The 26,202-nt window shown below is 35.2% G+C and overlaps 1 long non-coding RNA gene and 1 pseudogene across 1 annotated transcript in view; one reads left to right on the top strand and one right to left on the bottom strand.

The window, feature by feature from the left end:
- Positions 1-2,940: 2,940 nt before the first annotated feature.
- LOC143644879 (uncharacterized) overlaps positions 2,941-26,202 on the top strand; it is a 49,589-nt gene continuing 26,327 nt past the window's right edge. The window contains exons 1-2 of the long non-coding RNA XR_013156923.1: positions 2,941-3,094; positions 10,499-10,534. This is a non-coding gene — a long non-coding RNA (uncharacterized LOC143644879). The remainder of the gene's footprint in view (positions 3,095-10,498; positions 10,535-26,202) is intronic.
- On the bottom strand, positions 14,210-15,901 carry LOC143643958 (RNA-binding motif, single-stranded-interacting protein 1 pseudogene; annotated as a pseudogene).

The following is a 26,202-nucleotide window of genomic DNA, read 5'->3' on the forward strand; positions in this document are numbered from 1 at the left end:
TAGCTCTAATCCCAAAAATGTTATTAAATAATATATTTTCCAAAAAACAATCTTAGCAAAGTTTATAAATAAATATCTTCAAAGATTTTTTTACAATGTTATATAAATCAACTTTTGATGCAATCCTTTTTGAATGGTTTTGAAAACATTCTGTCTTTGGATTCTTCTATATAGACAAACATTTTATTGAGTTTAAATTGTGTCATGTGCCTAAAATGCTTTTATCTCAAGTATTTTACCTATTAAATGCAATAATGGTAGGTCTATATTTTGCCACTGGGTACACTTTCGTATCTCAGAACTCCAATTAGAACATTCATTCTCTTAAAAGAGAGATTTCACATCGAAAGGCTTAGAAGCTAACTGGCTTTTAAGTGAATGATGGCCTTAAGGTGTCCTTTATGTAAAATACAGAGATAAACAAAGGTTTCATTGACATGAGAACAATTTAAATACATACTTAAAAATATATGCATGTATACACATAAACATAAACGCAATACATGTGCAACCATATATAGCCACAATATCTACTTAGATACCTATAAACTATTATTATTATATGTGTGTGTTTATAATACACCTTTTCTAACATGCGTTATGTACATATTCATAAATAAGTATAGCTGTAATTTTTACTAGACCTATACATCTGTGACCATGTTCCTGAAAGCACAAAAATATCTTGGACTTTTACTTTTACCTTGTTTCTGACAAAAGCTTATTTGCTTCTGCGTGCCAGAAAGCATAAGCAATATTTCTCAGGGTTTGTTTGTTTTTTTCTGAATTAGGCTTTCTGGGTCTAGGAACCAGGAACATACATTGGTAATAAGCAATCTAGGGACTCTTCCGTCTCAATAATTCAGGAAATTAAACAAAGGTTAGCAGTTATTTGATATATTCTGACAAATTTCACTTAAGGAACAAGAAATTCTGAGATAGTGATTCCCTTACAGCACATTAAGATAAATATTTTATGAGATTAATGTTTAGGGGTACAAGGGTAGTTTAGTGGTAGAATTCTCACCCGCCATGTGGGAGACATGGGTTTGATTCCAGTCCATGCACTTCCCCCAAAAAACACCCCATACAAACAAATAAGAAAAACAAACAAACAAATAAACAAAACTTCAACAAATGGTGCTGCAATAATACTCACATAGAAAAATAATGAAATGTGATCCTGCCATACAGCATACAAAAAAAAAAAAAAGATTTGTGCTCGCAGTTTCATCTGTGTCAATATAAATGACTGATAGTCAATAAAAATTATTTTGAAAATAAAAGAAAGGAAAAAACATGTTGAACGGTATATAATCCTCCTCGACACAGCTGGCTTAGAACAGAAATAGGCACCTCAGGGGAATAGTTTGAGGTGAGAAGATTTGGAATTACTGAAATAAACTATTGTCAGCATTTGTTTTAGGCACTTTTCAGTGTATTCTCAATTTCACATAGACAAACCCCTTCAACTAAATCTCCAAATAAGCCAACAGTGAAAGCAGGAGAGAAATTTTATTTGGGTGTGAAATTTGAGTTATTTTATACCAACTCATTGTATCTATTATTCTGAAACAAAGTTTACCTTTGCATATCCCTAGTCAGAGATGCAAGGTAAAAGCTAGAAAAAGGAAAACAGCAGGCTCTTAGATAAGAGGTGTAGTAAATTTAAAAATACATATACAACTTGTTAACCGAAATGCCAGAAGATGTAGCCTAGGAAATTGTTTGCAGAGATAAAAGGACTTTTGTACACAGATTGTGCCAGAAGATGATTGGCATAGGGAGAGAAACAAATTCTCACAATTAACAGAAAAAAGATGATTAACAAAACTGAGAACTGCAAATAAGTCCAATAGCTGTTTAAAAAGCAAATTTTTTTTTATCATCTGAACTGATCTCTCTATGAAAAGTAATTATTCTACTTGAGAGTGATAGTTTGCAATAGAAATTCTACTGGTCCTTGAATAAAGAGATAATACCTTTCTAAGTTTATCCATTATTTACTTAATGGACAGATTTATCAATTAGTTATGCAACTGATAGTTTCAGAAGCATTGTGCTTTGCAATGTGGCAAAATTTAGTGATAGCACAGGCCATTAAATTCACTTAGAAATACAATGCTATGGGTTAAACAATAATAAAACATCTAATGTCTAATAGTGCACAAACAGCAGAATTGCTCAGATTTAGGTAGAATGGTCTAATTGATGCAAAATTGTCTCCCAAGTTTTGTAATCACTTTGCTTTTCAAAATCCTATGACATTGTTGGATTTTTTTTCATAATAAAGACATGAAGAAGTATTCAGCAAAGCACTCCTCTGTAGAGAATTTGGGTCATTATTGCAACTCAATCACTGAAAAAGTTTTCTCTATGAGAAACTTAATTTCTCTTTATACTATCTTTGGATTGAACAAAGAAAGTCTGCATGGTAGGAAAGCATATCTTTCACTGCAAATGATGTTATGAGGTAACAACATGCTTGCTTTTCTCAGTGGGATGCTGTAAACACTCTGGTTTTGTTTAAACTCAGAAATAGTCATATCTTGGTTACCTTACAACACTATGTTATATATATATAGGGAATATCGCTAAATGCTGTGAGTAGACGGCCTAGGAGAGGAAGCTTGGAGGAGCTCTGTAGAGTCGAGTCCTCTTTAAGGAAATCACGCTCATGGGAAACTAAAACTAAGCCAACTTGTACAAGGTCAAGTCTGCTCTGAGTTATCCAATTTTGCTTCTTATTAAATGATAATGCTGGGATCATGTTTTCTGACTGACTCCTCTTTTGTAATAAGGCTACAAATTGTCAAGGTTTTAATCAAATTAAGACTGAGCTTAGAAAATTGCAATATTTCATCAGGTTTCCCTGCTATAGAAGCTAGTAAACAGTCACTTTCTCCTACAAATATATGAGATAAGTATTAAAATGTTTCTCAACAGTTGCAAGTTGCAGCTATTCAACATAATAGGATTGGCCAGCTTGGCTTCTACTGCTTTGGGTTGCACCTACATGAAGGCATCTTAAGTAATTGCTTTAGTGGCAACTAAAAGAAAGACCTTTAAGAAACTCTAGGACACTCAGGAAATGGTGAGTTGCTGAAATGATTCTTTTAGATATCTTGATTATTGTCCCTGTAGAACTGTAGCTTCAGGTCTCTAAAAAGTGTCTTGCTATGTTATTCGTATGGAGCAGCCAGGATTCAGAAGCTCAGTCATTGTAAATAGACAAAGTGCAATGTTTCACAGTCCTCTTCATTTCTTCGTATTTATTTGCCATATTTAATTGGCTACTACATCCTGTTAATTCTACTCCTAAATGCTACTTAATATCAATGCTACTCCTTCATTCTCACTTCTACTTTCCAAAACTATTTATCATCTTATTTTATTTTATTATTCTATACCTTCTAACCCATTTGTTTCCCATATTTTGTTCAAGTTATCTTATAGAACTTAACTTTATCACTTCTTCCTTTAAAACTTCAATGATTTCCCATTTATTTTAATTATTATTTTATTATAGACTGAAGATAAAATACTCAAATATGCTATAAGAAACTATCCCTGTAAATCTTACCACTTCTCTGAGTAGCATATGTGAGTTTGGGTCTTGGATTTTTCCCATAAATATTCTCATTTTTTATCAAAATCACTTAATTTGTTGGGCAGTAACAAAACACAAACTTTATTTCTTATATGCATCTTTAACTTGACAATTTTAATTCTCCAACTTGAATGGGCTTGAACAACCTGATTCAACTGTGTTAAAAGTGGTGATTTAGAAAGCTCTACTCTTTTCTGGAGAGAAATGAAGACCCATTTGACTACTGATAGATGCCCTAAAGTAGGACACATTAATTGAACCATTGGATTGTAGCATTAGAAGCTATAACTCCGAGAACTATAACATTCATTGAGCTAGGGATAACATTTAATTAAATGCATAGTTCCCTAAAATAAATACAACATATATTTATTGAAAATAAACCACACAAAACATTGGTTTATATGTTTTACTTACTGGAGATAGCTAATTTTTATGAAAACTCATGCAACCTCCATTTAACAAAGGAGAAAATGGAAGTGAGAGAGAAAAAATATCTTCCCTTAGCTAGAGCTTATAAGTAATTTTCAAAAGATCAAAGCTGATGAGAAACATATCAGTTGAAAACAGTGGTTCACCAGAAATACATTTTTGAATATTTCCATTATATTTAGTAATTTCCACTATATTTTTATTTCTTTGGTAAGAAATGAAAGCAAACCCAACTATGAAAATTGATTCTTACATTTCTATTTTTGAAAATGAAAATATAATTCATAACTTAAGAAACCATGATTCAGAAAAATTATGTTAAGACTTCAAGGATAACAAAAATAAGCATGGGTTGTTATATCTGGAAATCAAAGTACTGTCACAGATGTCTCCTCTTTCTGTTGCCATTTCTATTGTATCAGGCTTATGGATTCATGGTCATACCGGTCTCACCTAAATTCCTTTCACAAAGATGACTCTGGTCTCTCAGCTTCTGAATGAGGCCAGCTCCCATCTGGGTAGCTGCAGCTTGACTGCTGCTCCCTAAACGGAATCATCAGGAGTCAATTTAAGTTAACCTCCTTTGATCTAAGACGAACCCAGGGAGGATTTTCGGTGCCCTTTGAGGAAGTTTCAGTAAATGGCTAGTCAATTATCAGGCCTTTAGAAATGAAATGATTAGATTTAGCCTGGGAGAAAACTAATGTTAAATCTAAAGGGAGAGAATCCATCTTCTTCTCTCAGTTTCCTTCCGCTGTTTGAAGTCCTCATAAATTGATTAATCTTAAATTATTAATGTCAGTATGGCTGAGATACATTCTGTCTCCTTTTATTGAAATATGTCTCCCAGGCATCCTAGAAGTAGGTTTGATGCTATTTGCATAATCGCACTGGCACTTTGCTTCCAAGCTAACTTATTGTAGCACTTACAGAGCAACTTATGATATATATGCACTGGGTATACTCTTGATGGCTCAGACTTGATGGCTGAGAAGGGTATAAATAAATCATTTTTTTAAGTTGTTATTTTTCATGTGATTAATGCATATGTCTAACAATAAACCATTTGGGGAGAAAATGTTGTTTCTCCAGTTGGAGTAACTACAGAATGGACACAGCCTTGCTGAAAGATCGAGAGGGTTGGAATGTGGCATTCTTGGAAATTGCTAGATTCCTGAATAACCTGTGCCCTTGGTGTCAGCTACAACCAAATGTGGAATTTAAGATTACACATCCTAAAATATTTGACTCTTTCAGAATCCAGAACAATATTACACAGGTCAATGTTTAGGAAGCAATATTTAATCAGTAGAGACTACATAGCATTAACATGTGGTGGTAGCTGAAACACACACCCTTGGCTGAATGAAAAATAATGGACAAGCTTTTGGCAGGTCACAGTAACCTAAAATTCTTGAGTTAAACAGGATTTTTCTCATCAAGGTGGCATTTGGGGACTAACCTGACATAAGGTAACCAGAATTTTAAGGCTACTTATTAATGGACCACAAACAAAAGTGGACTTAATGGATCCACAAACTATTGCTATTAATTTCCAAAATCATTTAAATAAAATGTAACTGGAAAATTGGGAGATTTGTTACTTTGCTTTTGGAATGCCCCATCATTTTGTAAATAAGGAAAGTGAATCTCAAAAATTTTAATTGTCTAGGATTGCATGGTTGTTTATTGCTAGACCTGGGACAAATATAAGGCTACTTCAGTTCTTCCATACATGTTAGAAGTTAATTTTCTTGGATTAACAACCTATAATGCCAAGGGTTCAGTGAATTAAGTGAAACATGGCGTAGACAAGCCAGTTGTTTACAGAGCCATCTCCCTTCCTTCCTGGCACCAAGGTTGACTACATTTCTGGCTGCAGAGATTCTAGAAAAGTATTTCAAGGCCCTAGGAATGACGGCAGTATGTGTTAAAGAAGCTGCCATCTGTTTAGTTCCTTGAATTAGTGCATGAAACACAATTACATCTCTACCCCAAATCTCCACCCTTTTAAGAGTCATTAAGCCACTGATATTTTAGAGCTTGTTTTAGATGGTAGTGCTACCCTAACTCAGTCACAGAGCTAAACCGGATTACTGAAACAATTTGATGAACATTCCCTAGAAGAAACCTTATTGGAACCTATATTTTTAGTATTAGAAACCAAATATTAAAGAGAAATGTGTGGTCATGGTAAAGAATTTGAAGAAATGCAAAGCATTCCCCTTTCCCTTCCATACTTCCTCACCCATAGTACTTTTGAACCTGAGCTAATCTTGCTTTGGGAAATACCATTTCACAAACTTTACTGCTGTAAAGAATAGTCTACCTAAGGAATTCCAATGACCAACCATCTGACTTCATAATATTTGAACTCTAAGCCAGTCTTTATTGTCTTAGCTTCAGAATCACCATTCTCCTGTTTTTTTGTCTTTTGCCTCACTGGGGGCTTTTTGTTTGTTTCCTTCACTAAATTTTCTTCCTTGAGTAGTGACCTGAAGCCAGCCATCCCAGCTTGTGAAAAATGATTTTCAAATTCTCAGGAAGTTTGTAAGCTAGTTGATATATTGAAAGCTTGGAAGCAGTCATGGTGAGAATATTTACACAACTGAAATAAAACACTACAAATCAGCCACCCTACCCCTGAGAATCAGTTGTTAAGCATTTATCAGTGCACAAAACTGCTCACTTTTCTTGACCTCTAAATATTGGAGTACCTCAGAGCTCTATACTTTTATCTCTTTCTTTCTCTACTCACTCCAAATTAATATCATCCAAAACCCCAGATTTGAAATACAATATTCTATCACCCTCAATTTATATCTCCAGTATCAGCATCTTCCCCCAATTTCAGACCTTTTAGCCAAATGTAACTTTGCATTTTACTTGAGATTCTAATGTGGATATTCAAACCACATATGTTCCAGATGGAATTACTGATTTCACCCCACAAAATGCTGAAACTTTCCCCACCTTCCCCCACCTTATTTAATATCTCTAGAATTTACCAAAATGACTTGGAGTTATGCTTGATCCTTCTCTTCCTCCCCAATCACAACTAACATACTACCAATGCATTTACTTTCACCTTCAAACTATATCTCATCTATTATTGTATCTTGCTAATGCCACCATATTGGTCCCATCTATCTTGCATAAAATACAAAGGTCAGAGCTGTATCTTGCATTTACATTATGCAACCCTTGCATAGAGCCCCCATCACACCTCTTCTCACTCTGCATTCTTAACATCCTGCCCTCACTCTCTTTATGACATTTCAACATTTACCTGCCTCAGGGCCTTTGCACTGTCTGTTCCTTCTTCCAGGAACACATGGCTCATTCAATTATTCATTTCTTTCAAGACATTGACCAAATTAAACCTTCTCAAAGGACTTTCTTCACCACTCATGCTAATGCTCTGTGAGAGTTCTCATACCAGTGCCAGAGAAATACCCATTGCATTTCTTGGGGCATTGAGCATCCCTAAGCCAATTTCTATTGCCAGAGATAAGTAAAATTCTGTGTGACTTATGCTTAGCCACATACTCCATCCCCAACTGTGATGGAGCCCCACCAAAAGTATAATGTGTGACAGTAGGGGTGGTGGTGGTGATAGCTCACAAGATAGTAGTGGGAAATTATTAACAGAATAAGGATTCTAGTATGCAAAATCAACAGAAATTTAGAATCTCCAATCTCATAGAAAAACATCCCTTTTATTCCACATCTTTCCATTATCCATCCAAATTTGCTTATGTGCTTTATAGCTAAACTGATCTTTAAACAGGACATTTATATATGTCGTTTTCTTACTCTTGCTGTTAATATTTCTACTTACTCAATATAACAGCATACCTCAACCCTACTTGAAAACTACTTTAGCAAGGCCATCAGCTGTCTCCATGTGGCCAAATTTCTACTGAGCCCTTATCTTAAGTGACATTTCATCAACATTATTAGCCACTCCATTCTTCCTGAAACACTCTCCCAGCTTCTCTGAAAATTCTCGCTTGTCTTTTCCTACCTCAAGGGCCATTCCTTCTAACTTCCTCCGCTGGCTTCTTTTCTCTCCAGTCTGTTGATTTACCTTAGGCCTCCTTCCTAGACCTCCTTCTCTTCTCCCTCTATATATTTCCCTAGATGATATTGTTATACTCCAAGATTTTAAATACTCATTTAATATGTTTATAACCTTCAAATGTTTACCTTAACCTGAATATATCCTTGATCTCCAAATTCAAATATCTAATTTCCTACTTGACCTCTTCACGTACATGCCTCAAAAAAATTTCTGACTTAACATGTCTAAAATTGATCTCTTTGTTAGCCTCAGAATCTGTTCACCAATCTCCATCACCTTCTTAAAGGTTATTACATATACTCATTTGCCTCACTAAAAAGTATAGTATTCATTCTTGATCCTTCTTTTATTTAAAAAGCATCCAATTGGCAAGCCAGAACTTCAATTTGTATCTCTAGGACATAATGAAAGTCTTTCCCTGTCTTTTCTTCTCTAGTGCCACCATCTTTGCCCAGGCCACCGCCATAATTCACTTCTTTGGATTGCTTCAAGTGGCTGTTAATCATCATTTCAAATTTTACTCTTTCTTGATTTAATCCAGACACTAAAAAGTTACACTGAATCATGTGTTTTCTTGTACTTAAAACCCTTTAGTGAGAGGTGCAAGGGTAGTTCAGTGGTAGAATTCATGCCTGCCATGAGAGAAACCCAGATTTGATTACCAGACTATGCACTTCCCAAAGAAGAAACAAACAAGCAAAACAAACAAACAGAAATTCAACAAATGGGGCTGTGATAATGGGATACTCATATGGAAAAAGAATGATATGTGACCCCACCATATAGCACACACACACACACACACACACACACAAAACAAACAAACAAACAAACAAGCAAAAAACCTTTACTGGGTTCCCATTACAAAGAGGAAGTAGCTTCCCAGGTATAATTAAACATATTTGATGCAAATAAGTAAATGATTTTGTCATGGATTTATATGGTACACCTACCATCTCAGATAATTATGGCATTCAGATTTTCTAAAAAACTTATACAAAATATTTGCAAAAGCAAAATATTTGTATAAAGAAATACAGAATCAGGGACTTTACAGTTAAAGCAGAGCAATGACAAAAAACACTAAGTTTCATACATTTCATAAATTGTCCATATCTTACAATGTCGGGTCCATAGTAGTTCTTGATGCTGACACAAATCTTATTTCCATTCATTATGTGTTACAGCATTTCATCGATGTTACAATATTCATTTTATGAGGATATATATCATTTTTCAACCCTTAATGTAATTGATTGAGAAAACTTACAAATTAAAAAGAGTTAGGAAACATAACATTGACTTCCATTTCAGGCAGCATGACATATGAGATAAAATAAGCAGCTCTCTTGATATAACAGCTAAAAGTTTGGAATAAAAACGATAAAAAAATATGCTTGTAAATGCTGAACCAGCACAAAAGGAGGGAAGATAAAGAGGCAAAAGTAATGGGAAAGCAAGACCATGCAAACGAAGTGGTTTTGCCCCAAGGATTTCTGCTGTTTCCGAAAACCGGAGTTATACTGTGATGACCATACGGAGCATGCGAGACAGGAGAAAAGTCAGAGCCCAACCATGATGGAAATGGAATCACAGTCTTGCAGAAAAAAGAGGGAATGAAAATCCTTAATTTCGACTTTCATGTAAGGGTGAAATTGAAATAAACTTCTAAGGGACAAAGGAGCTGCAAAGACATACATGATTATCTTTACATAGGACAGTGGCAGGCAAACTTTTCCTCTAAACAGGATAAATAAATATTTTAGGATTTGCAGGTCACAGGGTCTCCATAACTACTTGACACTGTCATTGTAAGATTAAAGTAATGCTAGATAATATGCAAATGAATGGATGTGACTATGTCCAATAAAACATTGAAATTTGAATTGTATATATTTTCTACTGTCACAAAATATAATTTTTCTTTTGAAATGTTTCATCCATTTAAAAATACAGTAAAATAATTGCTGGTAAACAAGAGAGAGCTTGGATTTGACCCATGAGTTGTATTTTGATGACTCTTGGTTTAGGTAGTGGGCTGTTGATACATAGTTTTCGAAACCAACATGTATGGATCCTTTTGTTTTAGTTTCCTAGGCTTCTCCAGCAAATACCATGAAGTGGTTCAGCTTAAACAATGGGAAGTTATTAGCTTACAGTGTTGAGGCCAGGAAAATGTCCAAATCAAGGCATCATCAAGATGATGCTTTCTTCCTGAAGACAGGCTGCCAGCAGCCCTTGGCTCCTCTGTCACATGACAAGGCATACAGCAGCATCTGTTGGTCTCTCCCTTCTCTTCCAGTTTTGATGATTTCAGCTTCTTCCTTCCATGGCTTTTTTCTGTCTTTCTGATTTTTTTTTTCTTCTAACAGACTCCAGTAATAGGATTAAGTTCCATCCTGAACGAGGTGAGTCACAACTCAACTCAAGCAGCCTCATCAAAAAGTCCTTCTTACAATGGGTTCACGCACACAAGAATCGATTAACTTTAAGAACGTGTTTTTCTAAGGTACCTACAGCTTCAAACCATTGCACCATACATTTATGAAAATTATGTATTATTAAATAGGCTTTGCAGCTATGAGGGAAAGGACTGGTTATTTCATATGTGGTTCTGAGAGAAATGCTAACCTATACTTAAAAAAATGAAATTATGTCTTTATTTCACACTATATAGATGCAGGGAAAGATTATGAAAGGGAACATTTTAAAATTAAATATAAGAAAATATTACTTCATAAACTTTGTTGAAGAATGATCTTTTAAGCAAACACAAAATGTGCAATTATAAAGCTAAACATCAATAACTTAATTGTCATTCTTGATAATTACTTATGAATATCAAGGACTAAAAAAAGAATTAAAATATGAGTCACAACTGGATGAAGATATCACATATTTTCAGCAAAGAATTAATAAAAAGAATATGAAATGCCTTCCACAATATAATAGAAAAAGACAAAATAACCCATAAAAAACTGGAGAAAAAATTAAGAAGAATTTCATGTGAACATAGTCAACTTCATTAATAATCAAGTAAATTTAAACCCAAGAGGTAATATTTCATAGCTACTACGTGTTCAAAATATTTACAAAATGTAAATATTTTTGAAAATATAAATGATCATTTGTCATTGCCTGGAAAAATCAAATATGCACATGGGCTACAGCCCATCAGTTCTACTCCCCACTGCACAAGAGTATGCGGGTCAGATCGTTCATTGCAACATTGTAAATAAACCCATATACTCACATACACAGTCCCCTAAAACGATAATTGGACAAATCTGGAAATCCCTAAAATATGCATCAACTTCAAATTATCATTCATTCTAATAATGGCAATGCATTCAATTGTTGGAAATGAGTGAGTAAATTTTCATGTATTACTATGGCTATATGTCATAGCCATAGTAATATGGTTTATATATATATATATATATATATAACTGTTATTTATTCAAAAGTTCTCAAAAGAAAGAAAACACAAAAAGTTAACGATCTGATCAAATATATGTATAGTTCACAAATGTCTTTTGGCATTTAAATATAGGTTTTAGGAAACAAAACTACAGTTATCTTGAACCAGACAAATAAATTACCACTGGGATATTTGTGGCACTAGTAAAACCAATAAAAAATTAACTCTCTTGATCATATAGGTAGCTCGATGAAAAAAAAACTTTTTCAAAATCTATGTGAGAGGTCTTTCTTCATAAATATTCTTTTATAATTTAATGGCTGTCTACCATGTGATGTTTAAGTGATTTCTTTATATATATATACAGAAGTTATGTTTTCCAAATCTTACCCAGACTAGTATGACACTTGGTTTAGACATTTCTAAGAACAGATTTTCCCTCCCCTCTGACTGAACTATCAAATTTCAGTCTTAATTGATGCAAAAATATCAAGTAGTGAGAGGTCCAGGTCTATAAACATACTAGGTGCAGGGACGGCGCCACATTCAGTCTGGACTTTGATGAAGCAGTAATATTCCAGGGAGCATAAAACCTATGATAACACAATTTTGAAAAAGGAAACAAAAACCAAAACAGACTCTCATGATGAGATCATTTTTACTAGAATCTAGACTTCTCAGAGCAGCAAGGACTTTTGAAACTATGAAATGTCACTGAGATCTATTATCAAAAACAAGCATCAAATTTAAAAATTAAAAAATCCTGAGAATAAATAAATGCTTATTCCTATCTCCTGAGCGAGGAGTATTTGGTCTTTGGAAACATAGATGGCCAGCTACTGCACCATTACAAAGGAAAACAAGATTCTGAGGTAGATAACTGATCATCCAGAGTTGACCAGGCAAGTATGCAGTTTTGGAAGGCAACTTAATTTAACATTGCTTTAAAAATGAATGCAACTGTCTTAACAAAAGAGCTTTAATAACAGGGAATTATATGTATTAACATAAAAATAGCTGAATTTGTGAATCAGGAATTTCATAGTTGCAAAATTGGTTTTTCTTTACACTTAACATTTGAAGCAATTCTGTGAAATGTGGCACGGCTTGGACCCAAATTCACCCTCATGTTTTTTGTTTGTTTGTATATGTCCATGCATCAATTAAAATGATAAAATTACAAAACCTAAATGCAAAGGTACAAAACAGGCACATTCTCTTAACTGCAAACTGGTCCAGTAAAATCACAACACAGAAGATGTGATGCTGAGACAATTTGGAGCTACTGGTTACTGGCTCTTTGGTCTTTGGTGAAGTTATCTTTAAGAGTGCCAAGTCATTTTTACTTTTTTTTTTTAATTTACTTGAGAGAGAGAAAGAGAGAGAGAGACCTAGTAGCCAATCATTTTGCTTCTATTCACATATCAGCTTATGTTTGAAAATAAATCCTTACTTTTAGCTTTTGCTATTTAGTTTCAAGGGCAACTTTTTTTCTGTTTTGTTTTGTTTTGTTTTTCAGTTTACAGGCTCTCAAGCATAATTCTCACTCTTAAACATTTTCATTAGTATAAAGGAAAGAGAAAACACTCAGTGACTCCCCTCCTCCATCCCCATTCCCAATGCTACCTACACTAAATCTAGAACATCAAGTTAAGTTTCTTGAAAAAAGGAAAAGAAAGCCTTTACACTGCATCATAAAGCAAATATCCTAAATCGGTCAAACTATCAGAAGACAGTCTTACAGAAAAGTGACCCTATTAAAATTCCCCAGGCAGAAAATGAGCTTCACACAAAACATTCTTCCCTTCATGCATTTCACTACCTTAAACATCATGTGAAAATTCATTAAAAGCACCTACCACATATTTTAAAAAGCCAAAGTTGCAGCAACTTTGTATTGACCACCTTTTAAAAGCCGTGCGCTGCTGTTTTACAAGGCATAAGAGACCAGCTCATTTGGTCGAAGCGTTCATTAGTTTGAGCAACTTTTGCTGAAACAGCTACAACACTGAAAGACTTAAGGCACACTGGAATTCATAGAGAAGGATGGGACACTTCATACTACACTGAAAGAAAAATGGAAAGCAAAGAAAAGTGACACTGACAGTAATACAGAGGAGCAGCTCACACACCAAGCACGTGCACCATGGGTGAAGTCAGACTAGTTAAACTTCAGTAAGCCCATTTCATACAGCTTAAAACACACACACACACACATTAAAACACTAAGTGAGCAAAACCACACAAATCTGGTCATGCACTTGCATTAGTCTTCATGGTCTTTGTGCACACCCAGAAAATTGAAGTTTTATTTTGTATAATAGTATTTGATAAAAATCTTTTGTTGTTTTGTTTTGTTTTTCACTAAAATAAACCTGATCGTGAGAACTGTTAGATGCATTTAAGGGCTATATGTGCTTAATAGAACTTATAGCAAGAATAGTTTTAGTTCATTGTATTATAAATAACATTTTCAAAAATCTGTATACAATTCAATAATTTCTTAAAGCACAATTGATCAGAAAAATCCATGATTGTTCAGTTTTCACCCCTTTCTATACCATACCCTTCTGTACATCTCCAGTTGCATATTGGGTGGTAAGATAAGTGGAGAATGGACATTAGATGTCTCTGTGTCACCTACTGCTGAGCACTTGCCTCCTTAAGGGAACTGGCATTGACTGCATGTGTACACTCTGGCAAATAGGCCCCTCATATAACTGACACTGCAGACATAAAGTTTTCCAGTGCTGCCTAGTGATAAGTGACCCATCTCTTGGGCCAAAGGAGGGATCACAGATGCGGGCTCTTATGCTCCATCAACAGAGTTAACGCAGCACCAGGGTGCTGTAGGACTTATGGTTGAGGTTGCATCCAAGAAAGACTTTGCAGCTAGTAAACAGATACAGAAGATGCAATGGAGGGTGTAATAGAAGTTTGAGCAATCATTCAGTTTGTTGCAATATTGTATGGTAAAGGATAAAATTCTGTATAGCAGCTGCAGTTGGATCATAAGTGTCATTCCAGCTTCTCCTTCTCTATGCCATGGTCTTCCATTAAGGATGTATTTATTTGACATGCTTCTGTCTGTCTCTTCTGTCTTCCATCTGCAAACTTACACAATAAAGGCTCTACAGGTACAGAAACTCCTGATGGTGTCTTAATGAATTTTCCAAGAAAATGACTAATAACAGCTTCATGTTTTTCTGTTGATTCCACCCTAGCAAAGCCAATACCATTAGTCGTATCACTGGACTCACATGGCATCCTTATAGATATCACTTGTCTAAATGGGTTGAGCTTGTTTTCAAGTTCTTGTTCATCCATGGATAGTGGCAAATTAGAAATATACAGGTTGGTAAGATCTGGTTTCTGTTACTTTGTCATCTGAGCTTGAATCCCACCAGCCTTCAGACACAGCTTTCTGAGCTGCTTCAGAATTTTCAAAGTCAACAAGAACATAACTTTTACATTTGTTCATTGTCTTATTCAAAATTACCTTTGAGGAGACTATTTTTCCATATGGTTGACACAGCTTCCCAGGCCCTGCTCTGTGGTATTGGGAGGCAGTCCTCAGATATGGAGCTCCATTTTTTCTTAGCTGATCCCCTCCTGAGTTGCTGCTGCCCTCTCCTCCAACTTATAGTTTTGAGAAAATAAGCATGCTATGACAAGATACATAGATTACAGTTAAACGAAGTTTAAAGACAGACAAAAAATAAAATATATTTTGTTTTGATGAAATATATGGTAACAACACTTTAAAAATTTTCCACAAAATGAAAAATAGTATATAGTTATTTTGGGTGGTTGGGAGAAAGATGCATCTAGATGGGGTAGTCAAGATTTTCTTAGTTGAATGAAGAATACATGGGATTGACTTTTAATATTGTGCATTAGTTCATTTTCTATAATTTTTAGTACATGAAATATCCATAGGAAATTAAGTATGGTATACTATTATATTCAGAGGTTAAATATAACAGTATACCAAACTTAATTTTTGACGCTATATTCTAATATAGAACCCAAAGCATTAGATTAAATAAAAATGAGCAGGAATAGCAGAAATAATGCCCATTTTTGGTCAACATGTGGGTCTTTGGATGAAAGTTCTTTACCTAGAAACCTCATTACAAATTATTGTGCAATTTATGTTTTCCTTTGTTATTTATTTTCAATTTTAATTCCCTGATGACCTAATATTATAGACAAATCACTAAGCATTTGTTTTTTAAAAATCCAATATCTTATTTTACATACTTCTCCACTCTATTTTTAGACCTGTATTTTCAGAACTCCTAGATACCTGTTCAAACTCTTCAATATCTTCTGAATTCAGTAAAGTTACCATGGTATGTTTCAGGTGTATTTTAAACCCTTTGGGTTTTATACATTCTGAAAATGGGTCTGTGCCAAAGATAATCACATTCATACCCAAAAAGAAAGCTACCTAGAAAAGGGCACCTATAGTAAAATGAGCCATCTAGACATTTAATACTCCAAAAGAAGGTTTTCTATCCTAGTACATTTTTTCAGTCATTAATGCCTATATACTGGAAAACACCCACCCTTACACCCAGGCAGACAAACATACATGCAAAATTAAATGAGCTAATGTTTGTAAAACACTTAAAATAATGCCTACTCCTTCATATATGCTCTTTGAGTGCTTGTTAAATAAAGTTCATTTGAGAAGTATACTTGGTATCAAATATTCAAACCCCAAAGATATTATAGTAGGGTATAATACTACTTAGTGCTTTAAAGAGAACTGAAATGAAATTCAAATGACTTCATAAACACACAGTATACCATTTTGTTTAGCTTGCTAAAGCTGCAGGAATGCAATACACCAGAAATGGAATGGCTTTTTAAAGGGGGAGATTTATTAACTTGCAAGTTCACAGTTCTAAAGCCATTAAAATGTCCATATGAAGGCACCAACAAGAAGTTACCTTCCCTCAAGAAAGACTGATGCCATCTGGAACCTCTGTCAGCTGGGAAGGTACATGGTAACATCTACTAGCTTTTTCTCCAAGCTTCTTCAATAGCTTTCCCAGGGGTGTTTTCTTTCCTCTCCAAAGGTCTCTCTGGCTTTGTAGGCACTAATGCTTTCTCCTCTTAAAGGACTGTAGTAAGTGACCTCACCTTGAACGGGTGGAGACACATCTCCATGGAAACAAGTTAATCAAAAGATTCCACCAAGCAGTAGTGAATGAAGGTTAAAGAACATGGCCTTTCTCAGGGTAAACAACAATTTCAAACCTGCACAATGTTCTTTCCTGAAGTCTAGACAAATATGGATATTGACATTTTACATTTCACAAACAGAAGCAGAAGTACTTTGGTGAAATGATTAACAGAACCTCTGTTTCTGTTCTTTAACAGAAAAATAAAGAACACTTGTCATGAAGCAGGTGTTAGAATATTGTTCAAGAGAAAAATTTAGCAGAGTATTTTAGGATTCATCCAATTACTTTGACAGCTTTTGAGAATATAAAAATGCTGGCAAAGTCTGCATGTGCAAAATTACAGGCTGTGTGTTACAAAGATTTATGAATTTATGCAATGAATTTTATCAATGCACTCATAAGACAGTTCACTTCAAACCTCTCTTCCTTTTATTTACTTGACACTTGTATCCACTCACCTATAATTTTCACTGCTAAAAGAAGTAAAAACAAAAGATAAGTGAGTTTATGCCTAAATCATTCATATAAATGATTTATATTTTAGTTTTCCTGCAAAACCAGATAATTTGGAGAAAATAAAATGGTTCAGAGTGGTAATTATTTGAGTGTTCTTACACAACAACTGAAGAAAAAAATGGGATAACTTGGCATAATCTGGTTACTCTGCTTGGCAATTTATTATGAGATGATATACCATTAAGCAAATAATATCAAATATGAAATTGACAAATAATTCAAATCTTTTGAAATTCTGTAACCATCTTTGGTTTAAATAAAAAGAAAATAAACATTAATAATTGTCACAGGCACAATCCATTGATGAAGGCTAAAATTAGTGGGTAGGAAGCTGAGGAGTCATAGGATTTTGCATTTCCTTAAAATATCTTCCCCCAAATTCACCAGTCACTACTGGGATTATCTATGACCACAATTGATACCCCTTCCTCTAGGATTAAGTGTTTAATTCTCTCCCTCTCAAGTATGGCTGGTCTTAGTGCCTGGTTGCTGACAGAATGTAGAAAGAGCAAAGAAAATTCACATGGAGAAAGATGGCAGGCACCACTTTACCCAAGTAGCGAAGGTTTAACATCTTCAGTACCAACATAGATTGCAACAAGAGAATTGATCATCTCTGCTATATTCTCCTGAATTACATCTCAGTACATTGAGTAAAAGCACCAAGTGAACACGGAGGAACATTCTACAAAATACCCAGTGAATATTCTGCAATGCGTCAAGGTCATGAAAGATGAGAAATGACAATGAAACATACAGATTGGAGGAGCCTAAGCAGGCAAGGTGATTAAATGAAGCATGGCCTTTTCAACCGGATCTTGAGGCAGATAAAAATACAACTGTGTAAAAAAAATGGGAAAATTGAAATAAAGCTCAGAGTTTAGTTAATAGTAATAAAAAATGTGCCAATGTTAATTTCTTAGTTTTGATAAAGGTACCTTGGCTATGTAAGATGCTAATTCTAGGGAAACCTAAGTAAAGGGTATATGAAAATTGTTTCTACTAAGCATCCACAAATCTGAAATTGTGTCAAATAAAAAGATTTAATCGAGTTTACAACATCCTTTCATCCCAAATTTTTAAGAGTAGATTTTTTTTTGCTCAGTTGAACATGAGGACTTGGACCTCACTGCCGATTTTAAATCTATTTTTTTTTCTTTTAATCCAGCATCTATTTCCAACCACACCCTTGACCGTGTTTCCTGTTTCTGGGTTTCTCTTTGTAAAGTTGCCCTTCTCTCCCTCTCGTCCTCATCCATGTTGTTCAAATGGAGTGGCCAGACTTAGGACAAGTGGCTAAATTTAAGTAATTCAAGACTGTACATTCTGCCGGACCCTGGTGTTTAACTCAGTGGTGGTTTTATCACTCCATCAGCACCACTGAAATGGACTGCGCATTTTCTTGAGTTTCCTGCTGGGGAGGTGCTGTTTCCTGCTGGAATGAATTAGTAAGAGGGAAGAAAATGCTATGCTCCAGATGTGGAAACTGGAACAGGGACATAAAAAGGCCTGTGGTGGTCTGACGCTGGATGTACCCCAGAAACAACATGTTCTTAAATGTAACCCATTCCTGTGGGTGTGAACCCATTGTAAATAGGGCTACTTCATTTAAGGTGTGACCCACCTCATTCAGGATGAGACTTAATCTACTGATGTGAATTTAGTCACTTGTCCTGAGCCTGGCCACTCCATTCGAACAGCATGGACTGAGGTGGAGAGGGAGAGAAGGATGACTTTACAGAGGGAAATCCTGAAACAGGAAGCAGGGTTGAGGGTGTGGTTGGAAATGGATGCAGGATTAAAAAAAAAAAAAAAAGGCAGTTAGGTAACATGTCCTCATCTTCAATCGAGGAAAAGAATGAATATAGAGGGGGTGGGGGAGAGGGAGGAGGGAGAGGAAAGAGGACAGAAGGTGGGAGAGAGGGTGTTCTAGCTTGCTAGCTGCTGGAATGCAACACACCAGAGATGGATTGGCTTTTAATAAAAGGGGATTATTTCATTAGTTCTTCAGAGGAAAGGCAGCTTTCATCTGAGGTTCTTTCTTATATGGGAAGGCTCAAGATAATCTCTGCTGACCTTCTCTCCAGGCCTCTGGGTTCCAACAACTTTCCCCAAGGTGATTCCTTTCTGCACCTCCAAAGGCCTGGGCTGAGCTGTGAGTGCTGAGATGAGGTATACCGAGATGCTTGGGCTGTGCTACATTGCGCCCTCTCATTTAAGCACCAGGCAATTAAGTTAAATGTCATTCCTTGCAGCAGGCATGCCTCCTAGCCGACTGCAGATGTAATCAGTGACAGATGAGGTTCACGTACCATTGGCTCATGTCCACAGCAACAGAACTAGGTGCCTTCACCTGGCCAAGTTGACACCTGAATCTAACTACCACAGAGGGCGAGCACACCTGCCACTAAAACAAGAAGCTGAACTCAAGAAAAGCTGGAAGAAAAGGGAAAGAACAGTAGACTCTGCAAGGTGCCTTGCTGTGTGGCAGCGGAGCTAAGGATGACAAGCAGCCCATCTGCAGGGAGAAAGCATCGTCTTGATGATGCCTTGACTTGGACATTTTCACAGCCTCAAACTGTAAGCTAATGCATTCCCATTGTTTAAACCTAACCCATTTCAAGGTATCTGCTTTAAGCCGCCTAGGAAACTAAAATAAGGCCTGGTGACATCCTTTGTGTATCTGTTCATGCAGTAATTTATGCTCACTCTCCCTCAGACTTTTCAGCTATATGTGCTAAATGAATCACTTTGGTGCTCAAAACATATTGTGTCTGTTTTTATAACCCATATAATCAATAAATAATGAATAATACACTGAATATAATTAGCATGGATAAAAATTCTCTAATTTTCTTATTGGAAGTAAGCGGTGTGTTTTCATATTATTTAGACCTGGAGACAGACAGACTTGATCTACTACATAGCATTAATTTTTATTTTTAAAATTATTATAATACTATTATTAGTAATGTGTCTGTACCGTATTCTACCTATATGCCATGGAAAATTGCTACAGTTTTCTCATTTGTCAAATGCACATTATCAGAGAATTAATTTAAGAGTTCTATGAGTATTACTTCAGATGATATTAAAACATAAATATGGTTCAATAAGGCCTTTGAGAAAGAAGTGATCAATAAACGTGATCATCTCTTATTTTATTTTGTTTTTGATAGAAAACTAATGCAATTTGTCTTCTTCTTGCCATTCAAGTCAGCTTGTATTTCTTACCCTCCAAAATGAAAGTACTTTGGGTGTTTATTAACTTTCCTGGAAGTACATATAAAAGAGAGTGCTTTCCATAGATTATGAGGCTTAGTGTTTGAAATTGGCCAGTGCGTGTGTGTGTGTGTGTGTGCATTCCAATATAGTAGTTGTTAGCCAAGTGGGGCTATTTATTTATTAATTAAAGTGATTAAAATTAAAAATCACTGTAATTTCTCTATCTTGCTAACACTAACTGCATTTCAAATGCTCAGTAGCCACATGTGACTAGTGCTTACTACAACGGATAGTACTTTTAAGACATTCCATCATCACAGAAAGTTCCATTGAAAGTATTATGCTGAGTAATAGAAATACAAATAAGTAAAGAGGGAAACAACTATTTCCAAAGGTAAAATTTAATTTAGTCACAAGAAATCATTACATAATGACTGTCAAAATAATAAATCAACTGTAGGAAATTCCCTGAGGCAGGTTTTCTTGAGAACGTCTCATAATGCTCAGAGCTGGAATTTACTGCTCCGTAGAGAACACATCTAATCAGGAAATTTTTTTTTATGGTTATTTCACATTATCATGAATTCCAAGCTCTGAATACCACACTTTTGTGCACGAATGGTCAATATTTCTATCCCAGCCCTCTGCAGAATAATTGGCATCAGCTAATAATTAAATTTTCATAGGTGTCCTGTATCTACAACTACATTCCTTCATGCTTCCCTGTTCCAATTCACTTTTCACAGTACTGGCACTTACATTTTTAAAAGAAGTTCTGATTTTATCAGTCCCCTGCTCAAAAATTTTCATTGGTCTTCTCTTCCTAGGAAGTCTAGATACTGTGGCAGGAGTTACAAAATCCTTCTCAGTGTTAATATAACCTTGTTACTTAGCCTCAGCTTCCTCTCCCAAGCTCACTTCCTTCTAGCGAGTTAAGCAGACTTCAGTAAGACCCCTGGCCTTTTCCTGGAATGCTCTTTTTTCTCTTCATTGCTTAGGATTTCTCTCATCTTTCAGGTCACAGGTCAAACGCACCTTCACAATTATATCCCTGAAAGGCTGTTCACTGCTTCACCATTGTGGTCTCTAGCATTTAGTAGGCACTTCCACAAGGATACTATTTCATCTTTTGTGTAAGTATTTCTATCTGCTCTTGTCTCCACTAGATTTTGAACCCTTAGTGGATAGGCTTCATGTATTATCCCAGTATCCCTTTCACTTACTGTATATCCAGCACACGAAAGGTATTCATTCAATAAAGTTCTATTGAATGAAAATCTTAATTGCACTGCAGGTGTCTAAATTGCATTAAATTTTGAAAATGGAAGATTTTTTAATCTAACTTGATTGTTCTAGAGATAAGGAAACTGACACTGAAAGACTGAAGTCTTCCTAAAGTTCATAATACTGACAGCCATGGAATAAGGAAGTTGAGGGAAATTAGATAAAGCTGATAATGATCATTAGTTCAATATAGAAAACATTTCATCAACTCCAGCAAAAGATATCAAATAAAGGAAGGGAGTAACTTTGAGTTATCAAATGGAAAAAAGACAAAGACAAACAGAAAAGAATGTTGAATTTTACTGTAAGGATGCAGAATTGTCTTGTCTAAGAGATAAAATAAGTTCATACCATTACCTTCCAGTTGGCTTAATGAAGAGATGGTGGTGGTAGAAAGGCTAAGCCAATGGGAAATAATAGAGTAATGTAGGAATGGTAAATTATTAAGATCTAGGTATAATTTTTTTAATCTGTTTTCTTGTGAAGCTCCTTTCAGAGTAAAGTTCTCTAAAAAATGGAGCTAAGAATGATCTCATCTTTCAAATAAATGTACCATGTACCACAAGAAAAGGTTACAAGAGAATCAGAAAATTGGTAATAAAGCAACAAGCCTATCATTCTTCACCAAATACCTTGAGAAGAAAACCTTACATTTAAATGATAATTTTGATTATTTTGAATGTGTAGTATACCATAAGGACTAAGGACATGGAAATGCAAATTTAATAAGTACTTAGAGTTAATCTGAACCAACTCCATTTTTCAGATGAAAAAAGTGAGACTAACAAAAATAAGTAATCAATTGATGAATCACATGGTATACTGATTCTCACTCAATGTGTTTAACATTATGGTTACTTATCAACTGGTGTTTTGTTAAAAAACAGACTTTTATACAGTGTTAATTACATCATAGGGAAACTGCAAAATAATTTGGATCATTGGGGACTTTAATTTCTACATTCCTCAAATTCTTGTCTATTTTGGCAAAAGTCCCTATAAATCATCCAATGACAAATATTTTTGTGGAAAAGACATATGCAACACAAATTTCTTCATTCACATTTGAAAGCAAGGATGAATATGTGAATTATATAAATAGTAAATCAAGTAGAGTAAGTATTTGGTATCAGTAAATAACTTTTAGATATTGTCATAGAGTGAATACTAACATACGTATGATCTGCCTATAAGTGCAATCACACTGTGCACCACACATTAAGAATCACTGCTTTAGATGTGACACATGTCATAGGTCACACTTAACTTTTAGATTCACAGACCAGCACTGGGGAAAGGCATTCATTTATATCTGAGTGGCTGCTTGATTTGGCTGACTGTTCTGTAAGGAAATAAAATTATTTCACAGGAGGATGTTTCTAATCAAAATCTTGGATCATTACTTCCTTAAGAACTTAAGGAATTATTCAACACATACATATTGAATGCAATCTATACACCATCTATATGTGTAAGTAAAGAGTAGGAGGAATTTGAAATTTGTAGTCTCACAGATCTAAGTTTCAAAGCTTATTCTACAACATATTTGCTCTGAGATCTAGAACAAGCATATTAAATTGTCTCAACTTTATTTGTTTCATGAAAAACTAAGATTGCTATGAGATTTAAATAGTATCATGGGTGTAAAGATGCTCAATAACAGTAACTATTTCTTTTTACCTTTGGATTTAAAATATGATAAGAAGACATCCTGTGTCCTCAAAAACACAGCCACTAGGTGATGAGAATAAAATAATGAGAATCAGAATTCAATATTAATTCAGTGCAACAGGAAGAAAAGAGCCAATTTCCATCCTACCGTTGTGAAAATTGAAATAGTTTTTCCTTGAAGTTTTTCCAGTTTGGAATCTGCACAGTTTATCTAATCCCCGAATTGCGTCTGCAGGTGCTGCAGGTGATATGTGCCTTAAGACCAGTTATTTGTAATAGAATCTCAAGAATACATAAGTAAATAAAACAAAATTATTATTAAAAAAGCAACTTATACAATGTTAAGAACGAACACAAAGAAATAGCTTTAGTTTTACATTACTCCATGGGTAAGAAGGCAGAGCTCAAAAATAAAGGTATATTATTAGTATGACAATATTTTACTACATGAGTCCCTGCATTTTTTTTTAGTTCAGGCTGGTATCATATGGTCCTTTATTTTCTTGAGTCAAATAATTTATTTCCACAGCTGTGGAAATAAATATGATAAACATAAATAAAATCAAAAGAGAAGGGGCCATTGATAGCCATGATACCTGAGTTAGCACTTCTAATTCATCAGGAAACGTTTTACTAAATATTTAGAGAAAGACAAAATGACTGAGAATTATTTTGCTTGTGTTTAAATTCAAATGTAAACCATGAACCAATGGTAGAATTAAAATTTTCTTTTATACAGACCAATGTTTTAAGAAAAGAAAATAACATCACGTAGCATTTCTTTTTAAATTTGGTTACAAATTGGTATGATGCTCTTTTCAATGTTTTTTATGCCTTCTTATCTCTCTTCCAAATCATGCTTAGTGTTCATATGTTTAGACATTACCAGGAAAAAGTCAAACTAAATATAGGAAAAGCGGCTGAACTTTTTGGGATCAATATCGCTTGGAGAGTATTACAAAATGCCAAACTATTCTGTGGCTTTTAGTTGAACTGACTAGAAAATGTCTTTAATACTTTCATCTTTATCTTTGTAATCTCCATCATATGAGAAAATGTTTATAGCATACTTTCAATATTGTAGGCATCACCTATTTATCTTTTTTGTTATTGTTGTTGTTGTATGCTGTATAGCGGGGTCACATTTCATCATTTTCCAGTGTGAGTATCCCATTATTGCAGCACCATTTGTTGGTTTTGTTTGTTTGTTTTCTTGTTTCTTTTGTTTTGGGGGAAGTACGTGGACTGAGAATCAAACCCAGGCCTCCTGCATGGCAGACCACAATTCTACCACTGAACTACCCTTGAACCCCTAATTATCTTTATAACCACACTATAAAGCAAATGCTATTATTTATCCCTACTCTAAGAATGAGGCCAAATATCTTTCCCAGGGTCATGTAGCTTGTAGTGTTGGGGACAGGATTTGAACCCAATGGTGTGACTGAAGTACCTGCATTCTGCTCATAACCACTTCAGAGCTACTTCTTATCATGACTAAATTAAGCTACTTGACCACTCTATATTTTAGGTGCCTCATCTGTAAAAATGGAAGAGTAATAAATCTATGTCTTCGTAAGAACTATATAGTATATATAAGGATTATCATTATATTCTCAAGAATACCAAAATCAATACTCTTAACAGGTCAGTTACGTGCTTTTTAATACCTCTAATTTCGTTCTAAATGCAGTTGGGAGCAGGGGAAATCTGGAAACAATTGTAATAAGTGCTAGTATTGTTACATCCTATAGGAAGATTCTAATGATAAATTCAGGCCATACAAAAAGAATACAGATTTGATTCTGCTACCATTAATTAGTCCACTGGCCATTCTGAGGTAATATGAGGATAGCTGAAGGGACCAATAATGAGGACTTCCTTGAAAAGAGCTCTCTATAAGCCAATGCTGTGTCCCATGGAATTTGAGGGATGAGGGCTCTGGTAGCTGGCATTTTATGAAAGAAATATAAAAATAAGAGGATAGCTAGAACTGGCAGAGACAAAAGAGTAAAAAGAGAGAAAGGAAGGGGGTCAGGGAGAGAGAAGCTCAAGAATGAGCTACATTTTCACAGAAGGTAGAAAAAGAGTGTGAGATTTGTACTCAGACATGGAATTTAAAGAATGTCAACCTGGAGTTATTCTAAAAATAAATCCACCCAAAAAGACCACTTACGGAGGTATACTGACAAATTGGCTCTTTGCAGGGGTTGGGGGAAGAAAATAGCTAGAAGTGCTGATTTTCAGAAAATACCATTTTCCATGGTGTAAATACTCCCACTATGCCAATTGTAAGCCACTGGCATGGCATGACTGAGCAAGCAAAGGGAAGAGATGTGTACAGTAGGCTCCTGCTAGCCAGGTTAAACCAGCTTCAGTACAGCAGAGAAAGAACCAGCCACTACAAATTTGAGGGGATTTGTAAAGGAGCCTATTAACCTGCCTTTGTCAAGACATCTGCTAGACTGTTAGTCTGTTGGAGACCACAATGGCAGATCTTGGAGGAACTCGGAAAAGGCCCAGCTATTGTGCAATCACAGTATGTAGGGAGCACCAAAGTTAGTCTACCACTGAAGTCAACATATTCAATATAGTCCCACTCCTGTCCCTTCTGTCTCAGTTTCCCATCTGCTATGACAAATACCACAGCATAGGTTGGCTTAAGAACAGAAATTTATTGGCAAATGGTTTCAGCAGCTAGAAAGAAGGCTCCCTCCTGGGATCGGTAGCATTCTGCCTGACTAGCAACCCTTGGGTTCCTTGG

The sequence above is a fragment of the Tamandua tetradactyla genome, chromosome 8, assembly GCF_023851605.1.
Source record: "Tamandua tetradactyla isolate mTamTet1 chromosome 8, mTamTet1.pri, whole genome shotgun sequence".
NCBI lineage: Eukaryota > Metazoa > Chordata > Mammalia > Pilosa > Myrmecophagidae > Tamandua > Tamandua tetradactyla.